We start from the raw sequence: 17421 nt of genomic DNA, 5'->3' as shown, positions 1-17421 counted from the left end.
TTGTTTACACATAATTATGGCTGTGATGTGGTAAACCTTCATGTTAGTAATGATGCTAGAATAGTCCCAACACATGTGTGTGATAACTCAATGAATTATCCTGTTACACTGACAGTTTTTTTTTCACATAACACATTGCACATCAATCATTTCTCACATTTATTACTGTACAACATGTGTTTTCATTTCAAATAAGTGCTATTTTGTAGGCCTAGGATTGTGAACAATGTGTCTCCAGCTGCAGGGTTGGTTATTTCTTAGGCTGTTCTTTGGTGGCTGACGTGGGTTTGGTTTGGACAGTGGAGCGGGATCGGCTTGATCTTCGAACTGGTGATGAAATTGGGGTCTGTGTAGGTGTGTTGGTCCCTGAGCTGGAACCTTGTTGGTGTTGTGCCAACAAATTAATATTTTGACTGAGGCTAGCCAGGGTTGCGGTAAGTTGTGTTGTGGCTGTTGTGTTGTTGTCTATGATGCGGGACATGGTTTCTGATATAATTTGATTATTTTGAATTAACTGAATGAGGGCTTGTTGATAGCGGTGTTGCTCATCCATTAAGCGCTGAAAGGTAACAATAAGTTGGCTGTTATCTGCTCTCATCTGCTCTATACTGTTTGTGACTCTGCATAGCTGGACATTGAGCCTGCCTGTGTTTCTACACAGTCTCGGTAGATGATGGGGCAGACTGGCTAGGTATTGGGTGTGTGTGCGTAGGCAATCAATATTCTGTGCCTGTTGTTGGTTCCATGTTACCCAAAATGATGGGTCAGGTTGTTGCGGGGGGGGGGGGGGGGGTGTTTGGCTCAATTGTGGGTGTGGTGACATTTGGGGTGGCGGGGTACTTTCCTGAGGCGTGGTAGGTTGGTTAACGTTTATTGCTTGCAGATGGAGGGTGTATGTTTCCTGTTGTTCAGATTCCTGCTGGGCTTCCGGGGGCATGATGTCTGGTTCTGTATGGGGTTTAAGGGGACAGCATTTGTGAATATTTTTAAATTATGTTGTCTTTCTAGACGTGTTTGGCAAACATTTTTCAAAAGAAAATTAGGATGTTCACCAAGACTCGTATACACAATCAAAAAGGCCAATTATGTAGGTTTCTATGAAGAAAAAAATTACATCAAAACAAAAGTGGACACATGTTTGACAAAGAGCACACTTACGAAACAAACACACAGAGGTACAAAGTTTACCCCATGAAAAAAAAGGGATTTGTCATCCGCCATATCGTACTTGCATTAAAATATCAAACAGTAAATGACAATATTAATTCAATCACCATTGTGAAAGGGTGTGAATCTACCTGAAGCACAATTTTTTCCTAAACAAATAAATAATGACAACACAATACTACTGTAAGGCGCAAGAGGACACTCTAAATTAGCACAACTTTTATAGTGGAGATTGGGTCATTTTTATTTTGAAAGCCATGTGCTTGCTGCTGTGGATAAGTACTAGGATTATTATTATTATTATTTTTTTTTTTTGCTGATGTGTATTTTGTGTGCAAAAACAGTGTGTAAGTATGTTATTTGTAATTTTTGTTTTGTGTTTACTCACCAGACAGCTGAGGGGAATGTGGTTCCGGTGATTGAGTACTCTCCAAAATGTGTTCTGGTGGCTGAGGCAACACAGTTGAAATACGACGTGGGGGTGTGCTTAATGCTGGTGTTGGTGCGACATCAGGACGACGTCTCTTGGTAGGCCTGCTCGTGTGGCTGCCAGACCCCTGTGAAGGACGTCTTTGTGGACTGTGATGCGATGTTGAAGTTCCTATGGATTAATGCAAACATTAGATTGTTTGTAAATTTTGTGTTGGGCACATTAACTGGTGTCAATTTTGCGTTACCTGTATCGCCAGCATCCACAGCTCTTGACAGTGTTGCTTGTGTTCTGGAAGTGGTGGCTTGCTTTCGTACTGGAAAAATTATAAATTGGTGTTTATGATCTTTAATTAAAGTGTGTACTTTTGTAAGCAGCAACATTTAGTGATGTGTCCATATGATTACCATTATGAGTACACTTTCTCCCAATAAATTATTTAAAAATGGGTTGCTTCATTGTTTGTGAAAAGGCTAATAAGGTTCCATTTCTAAAGACAAAAACATAGCCAAGTAGTCTAATTTTCCATGGCCAACAGCTGAATATACACCCATGTATTACCATATATTTTTGAGTATTACATTAATCTGAAAATATGTTTTTTAAAGTTTACATACCAAAAAAATTGCAAAGTGAATATAAAGTAAACATACAATACTTAGCCATCTACACTAACATATTGCCCACAAAGACAAGTAAAATACAACATACATTAAACAAAAAAAAAACAAAAAACCCAAAAAATACATTCTAAACAACACGTGACTCACACGTAACTAATGTCCCTTTACAAATAAAGCCATCTATGCAAGAATTTACAACTTACAAAATGGACCAAGCAAAATAATAATATACACAAAACCATTACTACCTTACACCTCACTATACAAACACAAAATCATTAAAAAACAAACACAAATAGCTAATCAATTTATAACATAAAAATATATTAACAATACAATATAATTTTAAAAATACTAATTAGGCATAAACACATATGCAGATATAACAAATAAAAAAAACAAACCTCAACATCATGCCTAGGACGATCCGAATCCCGCACATTGGTCGCACCAACAACTTCATGCGGAATAAGGGTCCGCACAGGTTCCTCCCACTCCCGATAAGACACTATAAAGGGATGGCCACCACCTGTTTGCCTGGCTGACTTAGCCTCCTTTGCCATCTTTGCCTTGACACGGCGCTTGATGTCGTAGAATCTCTTCCGACACGTGTCCTCGGTCCTCTTCACCACACCCTCACTGTTTACTGCCGCTACTACCTTCCCCCACAGAACAGTTTTCCTGCACGAAGGCATCTTGGCCGCAACACGCCCAAACAGCTGGCGATGATGGCGCATCAACTCATGCACCAAAGCCATATTTTCCGCATAGCTAAATTTAACATTTCTGCCCTTCTTGGTAGTGGTGCGTGGCTGCGGAGCAACACCACCATCACTGTCACTATCACTCGAGGCCACAGCAGCAACCTCACCCTCCTCCACCTCACTAACCTACTCCCCCTCACTCACCTCCTCCACCTCACTCACCTCCTCCCTCTCACTCACCTCTGACTGGGACATAATAATGACAAACAACAAATAACATTAAGAAGAAAAAAACACAAAACACACTCCTCCACTACCACTACACACAACACACCACACACACACACACACACACACACACACACACACACACACACACACTCACAAACAATGACAATAGACTGTAACTAAAATGCACAAACACTAAAAATGACACAAACTTTAATGAGACAATTATCACAAGACTACTTACACACACAATACAGCACTCAACAATCGCAAGAAACCTCCAAAACCGACCAACAAATCACCAACTCCAAAACACCAACTTCCTCTCACCTCTCCACTAGCTAAACCCACGAGGTGCGGCTGGTTGGGGGCGTTTTTATACTAATGAACACAGACACTCCTCCATGACAAACACAACCAATCACGGACGAGTGACGAAAACTAAAGTTAGAAAATAACGCGGACGGGAATTTACGAATCCGTAAAAATCCACCAAAATACGACCGCAAAAACAAGATTCGGACGCGTTCACATTAAAAAATATACCAATGACATCGACATCGAAAAATACGAAAATACAAAATACGAAAGCTTAGTAAATGAGTCGTAAAAAAAAAAAAAAAGTTGCAAATTAACACTACCGATGTCAGTCGTGTTTAAACTAGAGATGAGCGCCTGAAATTTTTCGGGTTTTGTGTTTTGGTTTTGGGTTCGGTTCCGCGGCCGTGTTTTGGGTTCGAACGCGTTTTGGCAAAACCTCACCGAATTATTTTTGTCGGATTCGGGTGTGTTTTGGATTCGGGTGTTTTTTTCCAAAAACACTAAAAAACAGCTTAAATCATAGAATTTGGGGGTCATTTTGATCCCAAAGTATTATTAACCTCAAAAACCATAATTTACACTCATTTTCAGTCTATTCTGAATACCTCACACCTCACAATATTATTTTTAGTCCTAAAATTTGCACCGAGGTCGCTGTGTGAGTAAGATAAGCGACCCTAGTGGCCGACACAAACACCGGGCCCATCTAGGAGTGGCACTGCAGTGTCACGCAGGATGTCCCTTCCAAAAAACCCTCCCCAAACAGCACATGACGCAAAGAAAAAAAGAGGCGCAATGAGGTAGCTGTGTGAGTAAGATTAGCGACCCTAGTGGCCGACACAAACACCGGGCCCATCTAGGAGTGGCACTGCAGTGTCACGCAGGATGGCCCTTCCAAAAAACCCTCCCCAAACAGCACATGACGCAAAGAAAAAAAGAGGCGCAATGAGGTAGCTGACTGTGTGAGTAAGATTAGCGACCCTAGTGGCCGACACAAACACCGGGCACATCTAGGAGTGGCACTGCAGTGTCACGCAGGATGTCCCTTCCAAAAAACCCTCCCCAAACAGCACATGACGCAAAGAAAAAAAGAGGCGCAATGAGGTAGCTGTGTGAGTAAGATTAGCGACCCTAGTGGCCGACACAAACACCGGGCACATCTAGGAGTGGCACTGCAGTGTCACGCAGGATGTCCCTTCCAAAAAACCCTCCCCAAACAGCACATGACGCAAAGAAAAAAAGAGGCGCAATGAGGTAGCTGTGTGAGTAAGATTAGCGACCCTAGTGGCCGACACAAACACCGGGCCCATCTAGGAGTGGCACTGCAGTGTCACGCAGGATGTCCCTTCCAAAAAACCCTCCCCAATCAGCACATGATGCAAAGAAAAAGAAAAGAAAAAAGAGGTGCAAGATGGAATTATCCTTGGGCCCTCCCACCCACCCTTATGTTGTATAAACAAAACAGGACATGCACACTTTAACCAACCCATCATTTCAGTGACAGGGTCTGCCACACGACTGTGACTGATATGACGGGTTGGTTTGGACCCCCCCCAAAAAAGAAGCAATTAATCTCTCCTTGCACAAACTGGCTCTACAGAGGCAAGATGTCCACCTCATCTTCACCCTCCGATATATCACCGTGTACATCCCCCTCCTCACAGATTATCAATTCGTCCCCACTGGAATCCACCATCTCAGCTCCCTGTGTACTTTGTGGAGGCAATTGCTGCTGGTCAATGTCTCCGCGGAGGAATTGATTATAATTCATTTTAATGAACATCATCTTCTCCACATTTTCTGGATGTAACCTCGTACGCCGATTGCTGACAAGGTGAGCGGCGGCACTAAACACTCTTTCGGAGTACACACTTGTGGGAGGGCAACTTAGGTAGAATAAAGCCAGTTTGTGCAAGGGCCTCCAAATTGCCTCTTTTTCCTGCCAGTATAAGTACGGACTGTGTGACGTGCCTACTTGGATGCGGTCACTCATATAATCCTCCACCATTCTATCAATGTTGAGAGAATCATATGCAGTGACAGTAGACGACATGTCCGTAATCGTTGTCAGGTCCTTCAGTCCGGACCAGATGTCAGCATCAGCAGTCGCTCCAGACTGCCCTGCATCACCGCCAGCGGGTGGGCTCGGAATTCTGAGCCTTTTCCTCGCACCCCCAGTTGCGGGAGAATGTGAAGGAGGAGATGTTGACAGGTCGCGTTCCGCTTGACTTTGACAATTTTGTCACCAGCAGGTCTTTCAACCCCAGCAGACCTGTGTCTGCCGGAAAGAGAGATCCAAGGTAGGCTTTAAATCTAGGATCGAGCACGGTGGCCAAAATGTAGTGCTCTGATTTCAACAGATTGACCACCCGTGAATCCTTGTTAAGCGAATTAAGGGCTGCATCCACAAGTCCCACATGCCTAGTGGAATCGCTCCGTGTTAGCTCCTTCTTCAATGCCTCCAGCTTCTTCTGCAAAAGCCTGATGAGGGGAATGACCTGACTCAGGCTGGCAGTGTCTGAACTGACTTCACGTGTGGCAAGTTCAAAGGGCATCAGAACCTTGCACAACGTTGAAATCATTCTCCACTGCACTTGAGACAGGTGCATTCCACCTCCTATATCGTGCTCAATTGTATAGGCTTGAATGGCCTTTTGCTGCTCCTCCAACCTCTGAAGCATATAGAGGGTTGAATTCCACCTCGTTACCACTTCTTGCTTCAGATGATGGCAGGGCAGGTTCAGTAGTTTTTGGTGGTGCTCCAGTCTTCTGTACGTGGTGCCTGTACGCCGAAAGTGTCCCGCAATTTTTCTGGCCACCGACAGCATCTCTTGCACGCCCCTGTCGTTTTTTAAAAAATTCTGCACCACCAAATTCAAGGTATGTGCAAAACATGGGACGTGCTGGAATTTGCCCATATTTAATGCACACACAATATTGCTGGCGTTGTCCGATGCCACAAATCCACAGGAGAGTCCAATTGGGGTAAGCCATTCCGCGATGATCTTCCTCAGTTGCCGTAAGAGGTTTTCAGCTGTGTGCGTATTCTGGAAAGCGGTGATACAAAGCGTAGCCTGCCTAGGAAAGAGTTGGCGTTTGCGAGATGCTGCTACTGGTGCCGCCGCTGCTGTTCTTGCGGCGGGAGTCCATACATCTACCCAGTGGGCTGTCACAGTCATATAGTCCTGACCCTGCCCTGCTCCACTTGTCCACATGTCCGTGGTTAAGTGGACATTGGGTACAACTGCATTTTTTAGGAGACTGGTGAGTCTTTTTCTGACGTCCGTGTACATTCTCGGTATCGCCTGCCTAGAGAAGTGGAACCTAGATGGTATTTGGTAACGGGGGCACACTGCCTCAATAAATTGTCTAGTTCCCTGTGAACTAACGGCGGATACCGGACGCACGTCTAACACCAACATAGTTGTCAAGGACTCAGTTATCCGCTTTGCAGTAGGATGACTGCTGTGATATTTCATCTTCCTCGCAAAGGACTGTTGAACAGTCAATTGCTTACTGGAAGTAGTACAAGTGGGCTTACGACTTCCCCTCTGGGATGACCATCGACTCCCAGCGGCAACAACAGCAGCGCCAGCAGCAGTAGGCGTTACACGCAAGGATGCATCGGAGGAATCCCAGGCAGGAGAGGACTCGTCAGACTTGCCAGTGACATGGCCTGCAGGACTATTGGCATTCCTGGGGAAGGAGGAAATTGACACTGAGGGAGTTGGTGGGGTGGTTTGCGTGAGCTTGGTTACAAGAGGAAGGGATTTACTGGTCAGTGGACTGCTTCCGCTGTCACCCAAAGTTTTTGAACTTGTCACTGACTTATTATGAATGCGCTGCAGGTGACGTATAAGGGAGGATGTTCCGAGGTGGTTAACGTCCTTACCCCTACTTATTACAGCTTGACAAAGGGAACACACGGCTTGACACCTGTTGTCCGCATTTCTGGTGAAATACCTCCACACCGAAGAGCTGATTTTTTTGGTATTTTCACCTGGCATGTCAACGGCCATATTCCTCCCACGGACAACAGGTGTCTCCCCGGGTGCCTGACTTAAACAAACCACCTCACCATCAGAATCCTCCTGGTCAATTTCCTCCCCAGCGCCAGCAACACCCATATCCTCCTCATCCTGGTGTACTTCAACACTGACATCTTCAATCTGACTATCAGGAACTGGACTGCGGGTGCTCCTTCCAGCACTTGCAGGGGGCGTGCAAATGGTGGAAGGCGCATGCTCTTCACGTCCAGTGTTGGGAAGGTCAGGCATCGCAACCGACACAATTGGACTCTCCTTGTGGATTTGGGATTTCAAAGAACGCACAGTTCTTTGCGGTGCTTTTGCCAGCTTGAGTCTTTTCAGTTTTCTAGCGAGAGGCTGAGTGCTTCCATCCTCATGTGAAGCTGAACCACTAGCCATGAACATAGGCCAGGGCCTCAGCCATTCCTTGCCACTCCGTGTGGTAAATGGCATATTGGCAAGTTTACGCTTCTCCTCCGACAATTTTATTTTAGGTTTTGGAGTCCTTTTTTTTCTGATATTTGGTGTTTTGGATTTGACATGCTCTGTACTATGACATTGGGCATCGGCCTTGGCAGACGACGTTGCTGGCATTTCATCGTCTCGGCCATGACTAGTGGCAGCAGCTTCAGCACGAGGTGGAAGTGGATCTTGATCTTTCCCTAATTTTGGAACCTCAACTTTTTTGTTCTCCATATTTTATAGGCAGAACTAAAAGGCACCTCAGGTAAACAATGGAGATGGATGGATTGGATACTAGTATACAATTATGGACGGACTGCCACGGTTAGGTGGTATAAAAAAACCACGGTTAGGTGGTATATAATACAATTATGGATGGACGGACTGCCTGCCGAGTGCCGACACAGAGGTAGCCACAGCCGTGAACTACCGCACTGTACACTGGTTGATAAAGAGATAGTAGTATACTCGTAACAACTAGTATGACGACGGTATAAAGAATGAAAAAAAAACCACGGTTAGGTGGTATATATTATAATACAATTATGGTTGGACGGACTGCCTGCCGAGTGCCGACACAGAGGTAGCCACAGCCGTGAACTACCGCACTGTACACTGGTTGATAAAGAGATAGTAGTATACTCGTAACAACTAGTATGACGACGGTATAAAGAATGAAAAAAAAACCACGGTTAGGTGGTATATATTATAATACAATTATGGTTGGACGGACTGCCTGCCGAGTGCCGACACAGAGGTAGCCACAGCCGTGAACTACCGCACTGTACACTGGTTGATAAAGAGATAGTAGTATACTCGTAACAACTAGTATGACGACGGTATAAAGAATGAAAAAAAAACCACGGTTAGGTGGTATATATTATAATACAATTATGGTTGGACGGACTGCCTGCCGAGTGCCGACACAGAGGTAGCCACAGCCGTGAACTACCGCACTGTACACTGGTTGATAAAGAGATAGTAGTATACTCGTAACAACTAGTATGACGACGGTATAAAGAATGAAAAAAAAACCACGGTTAGGTGGTATATATTATAATACAATTATGGATGGACGGACTGCCTGCCGAGTGCCGACACAGAGGTAGCCACAGCCGTGAACTACCGCACTGTACACTGGTTGATAAAGAGATAGTAGTATACTCGTAACAACTAGTATGACGACGGTATAAAGAATGAAAAAAAAACCACGGTTAGGTGGTATATATTATAATACAATTATGGTTGGACGGACTGCCTGCCGAGTGCCGACACAGAGGTAGCCACAGCCGTGAACTACCGCACTGTACACTGGTTGATAAAGAGATAGTAGTATACTCGTAACAACTAGTATGACGACGGTATAAAGAATGAAAAAAAAACCACGGTTAGGTGGTATATAATACAATTATGGTTGGACGGACTGCCTGCCGAGTGCCGACACAGAGGTAGCCACAGCCGTGAACTACCGCACTGTACACTGGTTGATAAAGAGATAGTAGTATACTCGTAACAACTAGTATGACGACGGTATAAAGAATGAAAAAAAAACCACGGTTAGGTGGTATATATTATAATACAATTATGGTTGGACGGACTGCCTGCCGAGTGCCGACACAGAGGTAGCCACAGCCGTGAACTACCGCACTGTACACTGGTTGATAAAGAGATAGTAGTATACTCGTAACAACTAGTATGACGACGGTATAAAGAATGAAAAAAAAACCACGGTTAGGTGGTATATATTATAATACAATTATGGATGGACGGACTGCCTGCCGAGTGCCGACACAGAGGTAGCCACAGCCGTGAACTACCGCACTGTGCACTGGTTGATAAAGAGATAGTAGTATACTCGTAACAACTAGTATGACGACGGTATAAAGAATGAAAAAAAAACCACGGTTAGGTGGTATATAATACAATTATGGTTGGACGGACTGCCTGCCGAGTGCCGACACAGAGGTAGCCACAGCCGTGAAATACCGCACTGTACACTGGTTGATAAAGAGATAGTAGTATACTCGTAACAACTAGTATGACGACGGTATAAAGAATGAAAAAAAAACCACGGTTAGGTGGTATATATTATAATACAATTATGGATGGACGGACTGCCTGCCGAGTGCCGACACAGAGGTAGCCACAGCCGTGAACTACCGCACTGTACTGTGTCTGCTGCTAATATAGACTGGTTGATAAAGAGATAGTATACAATACTACTAATATACTGGTGGTCAGGCACTGGTCACCACTAGTCACACTGGCAGTGGCACTCCTGCAGCAAAAGTGTGCACTGTTTAATTTTAATATAATATTATTTATCATGTACTCCTGGCTCCTGCTATAACAACCTGCAGTGCTCCCCAGTCTCCCCCACAATTATAAGCTTTATATACAATACATTGATGTGCAGCACACTGGGCTGAGCAGTGCACACAGACTGAGTCACTGTGTGACTGTGTATCGTTTTTTTCAGGCAGAGAACGGATATATTAAATAAAACAAACAACTGCACTGTCTCTGGTGGTCACTGGTCACTGTGGTCGTCAGTCACTAAACTCTGTCTGCACTCTCTTCTAATCTACAGTATCACAGCAATCTCTCTCTCTCTCTCTCTTCTAAATCTAATCTAAATGGAGAGGACGCCAGCCACGTCCTCTCCCTATCAATCTCAATGCACGTGTGAAAATGGCGGCGACGCGCGGCTCCTTATATAGAATCCGAGTCTCGCGAGAATCCGACAGCGTCATGATGACGTTCGGGCGCGCTCGGGTTAACCGAGCAAGGCGGGAAGATCCGAGTCGCTCAGACCCGTGAAAAAAAAAGTGAAGTTCGTGCGGGTTCGGATTCAAAGAAACCGAACCCGCTCATCTCTAGTTTAAACTTCAACCAAATTCTGAACTTTACGAATCTTAGTAAATATACCCCATAGTGTAAGATTACTGAAAGACAGTGAACATGAAATATGGTTATATAACAGAGTGAATGGGTAATAAGTTATAGAAATAGTGACATCAAGTAGAAAACAACACTGTTAGACTCAGTTAACATCAGAGGTCTATAAATCAGGAAAAAAACAAATTTTATGTGCCAAATGTAGTAGAGACACCTGCATCCAGAACATGCAGCAGTGCAACACATTTGAAACCCCACACAATTTGGGATGAACCACCTGATCATAGGATGGCTGTGTCACACATCGGGGTCCAAGTCCCCATTACTGTATCTAGAGGTGTCATCTCATGGCCATCCATGTCCCCTCTGGCCACTGCTGACATTCCCGAAAACAGAGCTTGCCCATCTGCATGTGGGCCTGGTGTTTTCTCCTGGTGGTTACCACGTTTACAGAACATGGGTGCTGCCATCTTGGATGCGCTAATGACTGAATAATTGAACTGGGTCCCTGCACTCTCGCTAACATATTCTGCTCAGCCAATTGGCGCTAGGACATTTTTCTCCATAGAGACCAGATCCTGGTTACTGGCTTTGGTTGCTGCTGCATTTGTTACAGTTGCTGCATTCTGCATCTGACTAAGGGCCTAATTCAAACCTGATCGCACCTCTGTGAATTTGCAGAGGTTTGCGATCGGACAGTCGCTGCCCAGCCAGAGTGAAATAATACCCAGTGCAAGTCTGCGTACGTCGTGCGAAGGGCTTTGCAAACGCCAGTTAGCTGCAAATCCATTTGCAACCCACTCACCATCTAATGATTTTTCCATTCTGTGCAGTCTGTGCGTAGCCCAGGACTTACTCCTACAGTGCAAAAAAAAAACCAGGCTGATCAGCCCGGAGCTGACGTCACATACCCTCCCAGAAAATGCTTGGGAACGCCTGCATTTTTCCTGACACTCCTAGAAAACGTCCAGTTACCACCCCCAAATGTCCGCTTCCTGTCAATCAACCTGCGCAGTCTAGCGTTAAAAAAAGACGTAGGATTTTTTTGCAGTGTGGCCTGCGCATTACAATCTGTACGCATGCACAGTCACTCGATAATTGGCGCATTGCGATTTCACACAACAGCGATCAGATCTGAATTAGGCCCTAAGTGTCCTATCTCTGGCACTACAAATAACATTTATCCATCATTCCAATTACCAGTCATCAGTATTGTTACAGCACCCCCTATATGTTCCAGTGGATGTCGTACAGAGGCCTGCTTCCATTCGTGAACCACCGGCTGACAGGAGTACTGCAAGCAATGCGTTCCTATTTCACCTGCAGCCTGCCTCTGCTGTACTGCAGTTCTTAGTTCAGCTTTACCTCCATTGTACTACCGATACTCACTTAAGTATATATAGCTCTACCCAGGGTATCCAGATAGCCATGTCTGTCCATACCCAGCCATACTAGTAGTACTGGTCCATGGGGGTAATTCAGACTAAATCGCTGCAGCGACAGCAGTCTGAATTTCTATGTGGGGTGCGCCTGTGCAGCGTTAGAACGCCGTTGGCGGGGAGTGGTCCGGATAATGCAGGCATGTCCGGACCGTTGCAAAGGCAACCTGAGGCGCTGCGGTTAGCTCCCTGCTAGAGCGTAGGAGCTGCGCTGGCAGGGAGCTACTCAGCAGGTGCAAAAGCATCGCCGCTGTGCAATGCTTTTGCACCCTTGCGGGGTGGGGTGGGGGGGTAGGGCCTGACATGCGGGGTGTCCTAGCCTTGTGCTGGGCGTCCCCCGCATGTCAGAGAAACTGATAGTAGATTTGCTAAATTTAGCACACCAGATCTGAATTAGGCCCCATATGAGAACATTATCAAGGCCTCAGCTTCGTCTACTCTCCTACTTAATATAGATGATCCGAAGGGTTTTGATCTGAATATACAAAACCCCAGTGAAGTGACAGGTGGAACGACCCTTCAAAACCAGGATTGTTTGACATTATGTACTGACACATCCCATATAAAATAACAACAAACTGTAAGAGTATAGGCCAAATCAAGGAGGTAAATAGATAGACAGACAGACAGACAGACAGACTGTCACGATACGGGTATCTGGACGCCATTTCTTACCCATCAGATGCCTCCTAAGGCTGGCTCAGCGCTCCAGGACCGGATCCCATCTGTTATCCTGATGTGTACATTCCTGTATCCTCTCCTGTCACTCTGGGACGCTGTCACAGTAAACGCCATATTACACCTGGCATGGCGTCTCCCGCGGCCTCCACCGCCGTCCCTGAACTTCTGCATGCAGAGTGTCTGAGTGGCGATTACGTCAGCTGCGGCCTCCGCTGTGTCCGCGTGGTTGGATGTGCATCTGTCAGCCTGGCGCCTCCTGTCTCCGGTGGCCGGCGCCGCCATTACTGTTTTCATTACCACATGGATTACAAACCAAACTTCCCTCCAAGTGTCTGCATGGGCGCAGCCATCTTGGATTCTGTCAGCTGATCATTTCCACCAATCTGTTCTCAGTATTGATAATCTGCATAATTGCCTAGCCAATCCCTTCCTTGCTGCAGGTATAAATACACTGTGCCTGAGCAAGGAAGGCGTCAGTGCTTTGGTTGTCAAACCTAGTTCCTGTTTGTCTCTCTCCTGTGATTGTCTTCCAGGTTCCAGCTCCTGTCTCAAGACTTCCACCATAGAGACCCGCACCAGCATTCCACCTGCGGTGTAGCCTGACTCTCCAATCCATTGTGGCTTCATCTGTTTCCAGCTACAACATTACCTGCTTCCAGCTCAGCTTTCAGCAGAGTACAGCTTCCCTTAAAGGGCCGGTGTCCTTTCTACACTTTACCACTCTCCACCGGTATTATTATTTCTCCGCTCTCAAGTTCTACATTTCAGTTCATATTTCATCGCTCCCAAGTTCATCTATTATTTAACTGGTTCCAGCCAGTATCCACTCCGTGCTAACAACAGTCTGGTTCCAGCCAGTATCCACAGCAGCTGTTTTACCTTCAGCAACCCAGCTTTTCCTGGAACACCAGCTGGCACAATCCTGGGTTATCTCCATTGCTACAGTCGGGCCTGGTAAGGACTTTCCATCTAGAAGATCATAAGAACTATCTCACACTACCAGTGCCCTGTGGCTCCTGCCATCCTGTAGTACCCAGGAACTGTATTTATTATTTGCTGACTTTTACGTTTTCTTTTACTGCTGCTGTGTTGCGGAGTTGTCATAATAAACATCATTGACTTTTATCCAAGTTGTCGTGGTCACGCCTTCGGGCAGTTATTATTCATGTTACTTACATGTCCAGGGGTCTGATACAACCTCCCAGGTTCCGGTACATCTCAGCCCCTACAACTGAGGCTGCCTCCCGTCAGCTCAGGCCCTCAGTTGTGACAGTAAGCACTGACCTAATGAATCCAGCCGGAGACCAGGATCAAGCGGCCAGGCCGATGCAAGAACTGGCAGCCCAACTAGAACATCAGGAGGCTGCACAGGGCCACATCATCCGCTGTCTCCAGGATCTCTCTACTCGGCTGGATGGGATTCAGACAACTCTCCGTGGATCAGGCGCATCTGGTGCGTCAACCACAGTGACTCCAGCTATAACCCCACCCACCTTACCCATTTCTGCTCCACGTCTTCATCTTCCAACGCCAGCAAAATTTGACGGATCTCCAAGATTCTGCAGGGGATTTCTCAACCAGTGTGAGATTCAGTTTGAGCTACAACCTGGCAATTTTCCCAGTGACCGTACAAAAATTGCCTACATTATTTCTCTTCTCAGTGGCTCAGCCCTTGATTGGGCATCACCGTTATGGGAGAGGTCCGACACCCTGCTATCTTCCTACACTGCCTTCGTGTCAACATTCAGGCGCATCTTCGACGAGCCAGGCCGGGTAACCTCAGCTTCATCCGAGATTCTCCGTTTACGCCAGGGGTCACGTACTGTAGGACAATATCTGATACAGTTCCAGATCCTGGCATCCGAACTGGCATGGAACGACGAGGCCCTGTATGCTGCATTCTGGCATGGCTTATCTGAGCGTATTAAAGATGAGTTAGCTACCAGAGACTTACCTTCTAAGTTAGATGAGCTAATCTCACTCTGCACGAAAGTTGATTTACGTTTCAGAGAGAGAGCAACTGAGCGTGGAAGATCATCTGCTCCAAAATCTTCTGCTCCTCCTCCTCGTCAACTGTCACCATCTAAAGATGAGCCCATGCAACTTGGCCGTTCCCGTTTAACTCCTGCTGAGCGCCGAAGACGTCTCTCCGAGTTTCTCTGTCTCTATTGTGCAGCTCCGTCTCACACCATTAATGCCTGTCCCAAACGTCCGGGAAACTCCAAATCCTAGCTCGCCAAGGAGAGGGCCGGCTAGGAGTAATGATCTCCTCTCCATCTCCTCAAGATTGTAATCTCCCAGTCTCGCTTCAAGTTGCTCAACGTTATCGGAACGTCATTGCCCTCCTTGATTCCGGAGCAGCTGGGAACTTTATTACCGAAGCCTATGTTAAACGGTGGTCCCTACCCACCGAGAGACTTCCTTCGTCCATTTCTTTAACTGCCGTGGATGGCAGCAAAATTTTTGATGCAGTTATTTCTTTAAGGACTCTACCAGTTCGTCTGAGAGTGGGAGTTCTTCATTCCGAACTTATTTCTTTTTTAGTGATTCCAAGTGCCACACATCCTGTGGTCCTGGGCCTTCCATGGCTCCGTCTTCACAATCCTACAATTGATTGGACGACTACGCAAATCCTGGCATGGGGTTCCTCCTGTGCTGAGACATGTTTGTTTAAAGTATTGCCTGTCTGTTCTTCCTCCCCCAGGTCGTCTGATGTTCCACCTCCTCCATATCAAGATTTCACGGATGTGTTCAGTAAAGCTTCTGCTGATATCCTTCCTCCTCATAGAGAATGGGACTGTCCGATTGATCTCGTTCCAGGGAAGGTTCCACCTCGAGGCCGAACTTATCCGTTGTCTCTGCCTGAGACGCATTCTATGGAGGATTATATTAAAGAGAACCTAGCAAAGGGGTTCATTCGACCTTCTTCTTCTCCAGCCGGCGCAGGCTTTTTTTTTGTAAAAAAGAAAGATGGTGGTCTGCGGCCGTGCATCGACTACAGAGGTTTGAACGACATTACCATCAAGAACCGTTATCCTTTACCCCTGATTACTGAGCTCTTTGACAGAGTTAGCGGAGCTACCATCTTTACAAAGCTGGACTTGCGAGGTGCATACAATCTCATCCGGATCCGTGAGGGTGACGAGTGGAAGACCGCCTTTAACACCCGTGACGGACATTATGAGTACCTCGTCATGCCCTTCGGATTGAGCAATGCTCCAGCTGTCTTCCAGCATTTTGTCAATGAGATCTTCAGAGACATTCTATACCGTCATGTCGTGGTCTATCTAGACGATATCCTCATTTTTGCCAACGATTTAGAGGAACATCATTTTTGGGTTAAAGAGGTTCTGTCCCGTCTCCGTGTCAATCATCTCTATTGCAAATTAGAAAAATGCGTCTTTGAAGTCAAGTCCATTCCGTTTCTAGGGTACATTGTGTCTGGTTCCGGACTAGAGATGGATCCTGAGAAACTACAAGCAATCCAAAATTGGCCGGTACCCTTAACCCTCAAAGGGGTCCAGAGGTTCTTAGGGTTCGCCAACTATTACCGAAAGTTTATACGAGACTTTTCCACCATTGTGGCGCCTATTACTGCTTTCACTAAGAAGGGTGCTAACCCGTCCAAGTGGTCTAAAGAAGCCATGCAAGCATTTCATCTTTTAAAACAAAGGTTCATCTCTGCGCCTGTTCTGAAACAGCCTGACATCGACTCTCCTTTCATCTTAGAGGTGGATGCCTCCTCCGTTGGAGTAGGATCGGTGTTATCTCAGAGGGCTAAAGATGGCCATTTACACCCTTGCAGTTTCTTCTCCCGGAAGTTCTCCCCAGCTGAGCGCAACTATGCCATTGGCGACCAGGAGTTGCTAGCCATCAAGCTCGCTCTAGAAGAGTGGAGGTATCTGTTGGAGGGAGCTTCTCATTTAATCACCATACTTACAGACCACAAGAACCTTTTATACCTGAAGGGCGCACAATGTCTCAATCCTCGTCAGGCCAGATGGGCACTTTTCTTTTCCAGGTTCGACTTTAAACTCCAGTTCTGTCCGGGCTCTCAGAATCGCAAGGCCGATGCCCTTTCCCGCTCATGGGAGCAAGAAAATGAGTCAGAGTCTTCAGACAAGCATCCTATTATAAATCCGTTGGCATTCTCCACGGTAGGGATGGACTCTACGCCCCCATCAGGGAAAAGTTTTGTGAAGCCGATGCTAAGGAAGAAGCTCATGCATTGGGCCCATGCTTCCCGTTTTGCCGGACATACAGGTATCCAAAAAACCCTGGAGTTTATCTCTAGGTCCTATTGGTGGCCAACTCTGAAAAAAGACGTCTTGGAGTTTATTGCATCTTGCCCAAAGTGTGCCCAACATAAAGTATCCCGCCAGTCGCCTGCGGGGCAACTGGTTCCACTATCCGTTCCCCGTCGACCATGGACCCACTTGT

At 46.2% G+C, this 17421-nt stretch overlaps 1 long non-coding RNA gene across 1 annotated transcript; it reads right to left on the bottom strand.

The window, feature by feature from the left end:
- Positions 1–827: 827 nt before the first annotated feature.
- LOC135059641 (uncharacterized) lies at positions 828–1916 on the bottom strand. Its single transcript, XR_010246094.1, has 3 exons — positions 1845–1916; positions 1556–1768; positions 828–948 (listed from the first exon to the last, which is right to left on the bottom strand). It is a non-coding gene; the product is annotated as an uncharacterized LOC135059641 (long non-coding RNA).
- Positions 1917–17421: the final 15505 nt, after the last annotated feature.

This window comes from Pseudophryne corroboree, chromosome 1, assembly GCF_028390025.1.
Source record: "Pseudophryne corroboree isolate aPseCor3 chromosome 1, aPseCor3.hap2, whole genome shotgun sequence".
NCBI classification, from domain to species: domain Eukaryota; kingdom Metazoa; phylum Chordata; class Amphibia; order Anura; family Myobatrachidae; genus Pseudophryne; species Pseudophryne corroboree.
This window is presented reverse-complemented; position numbering and strand designations above follow the sequence as displayed.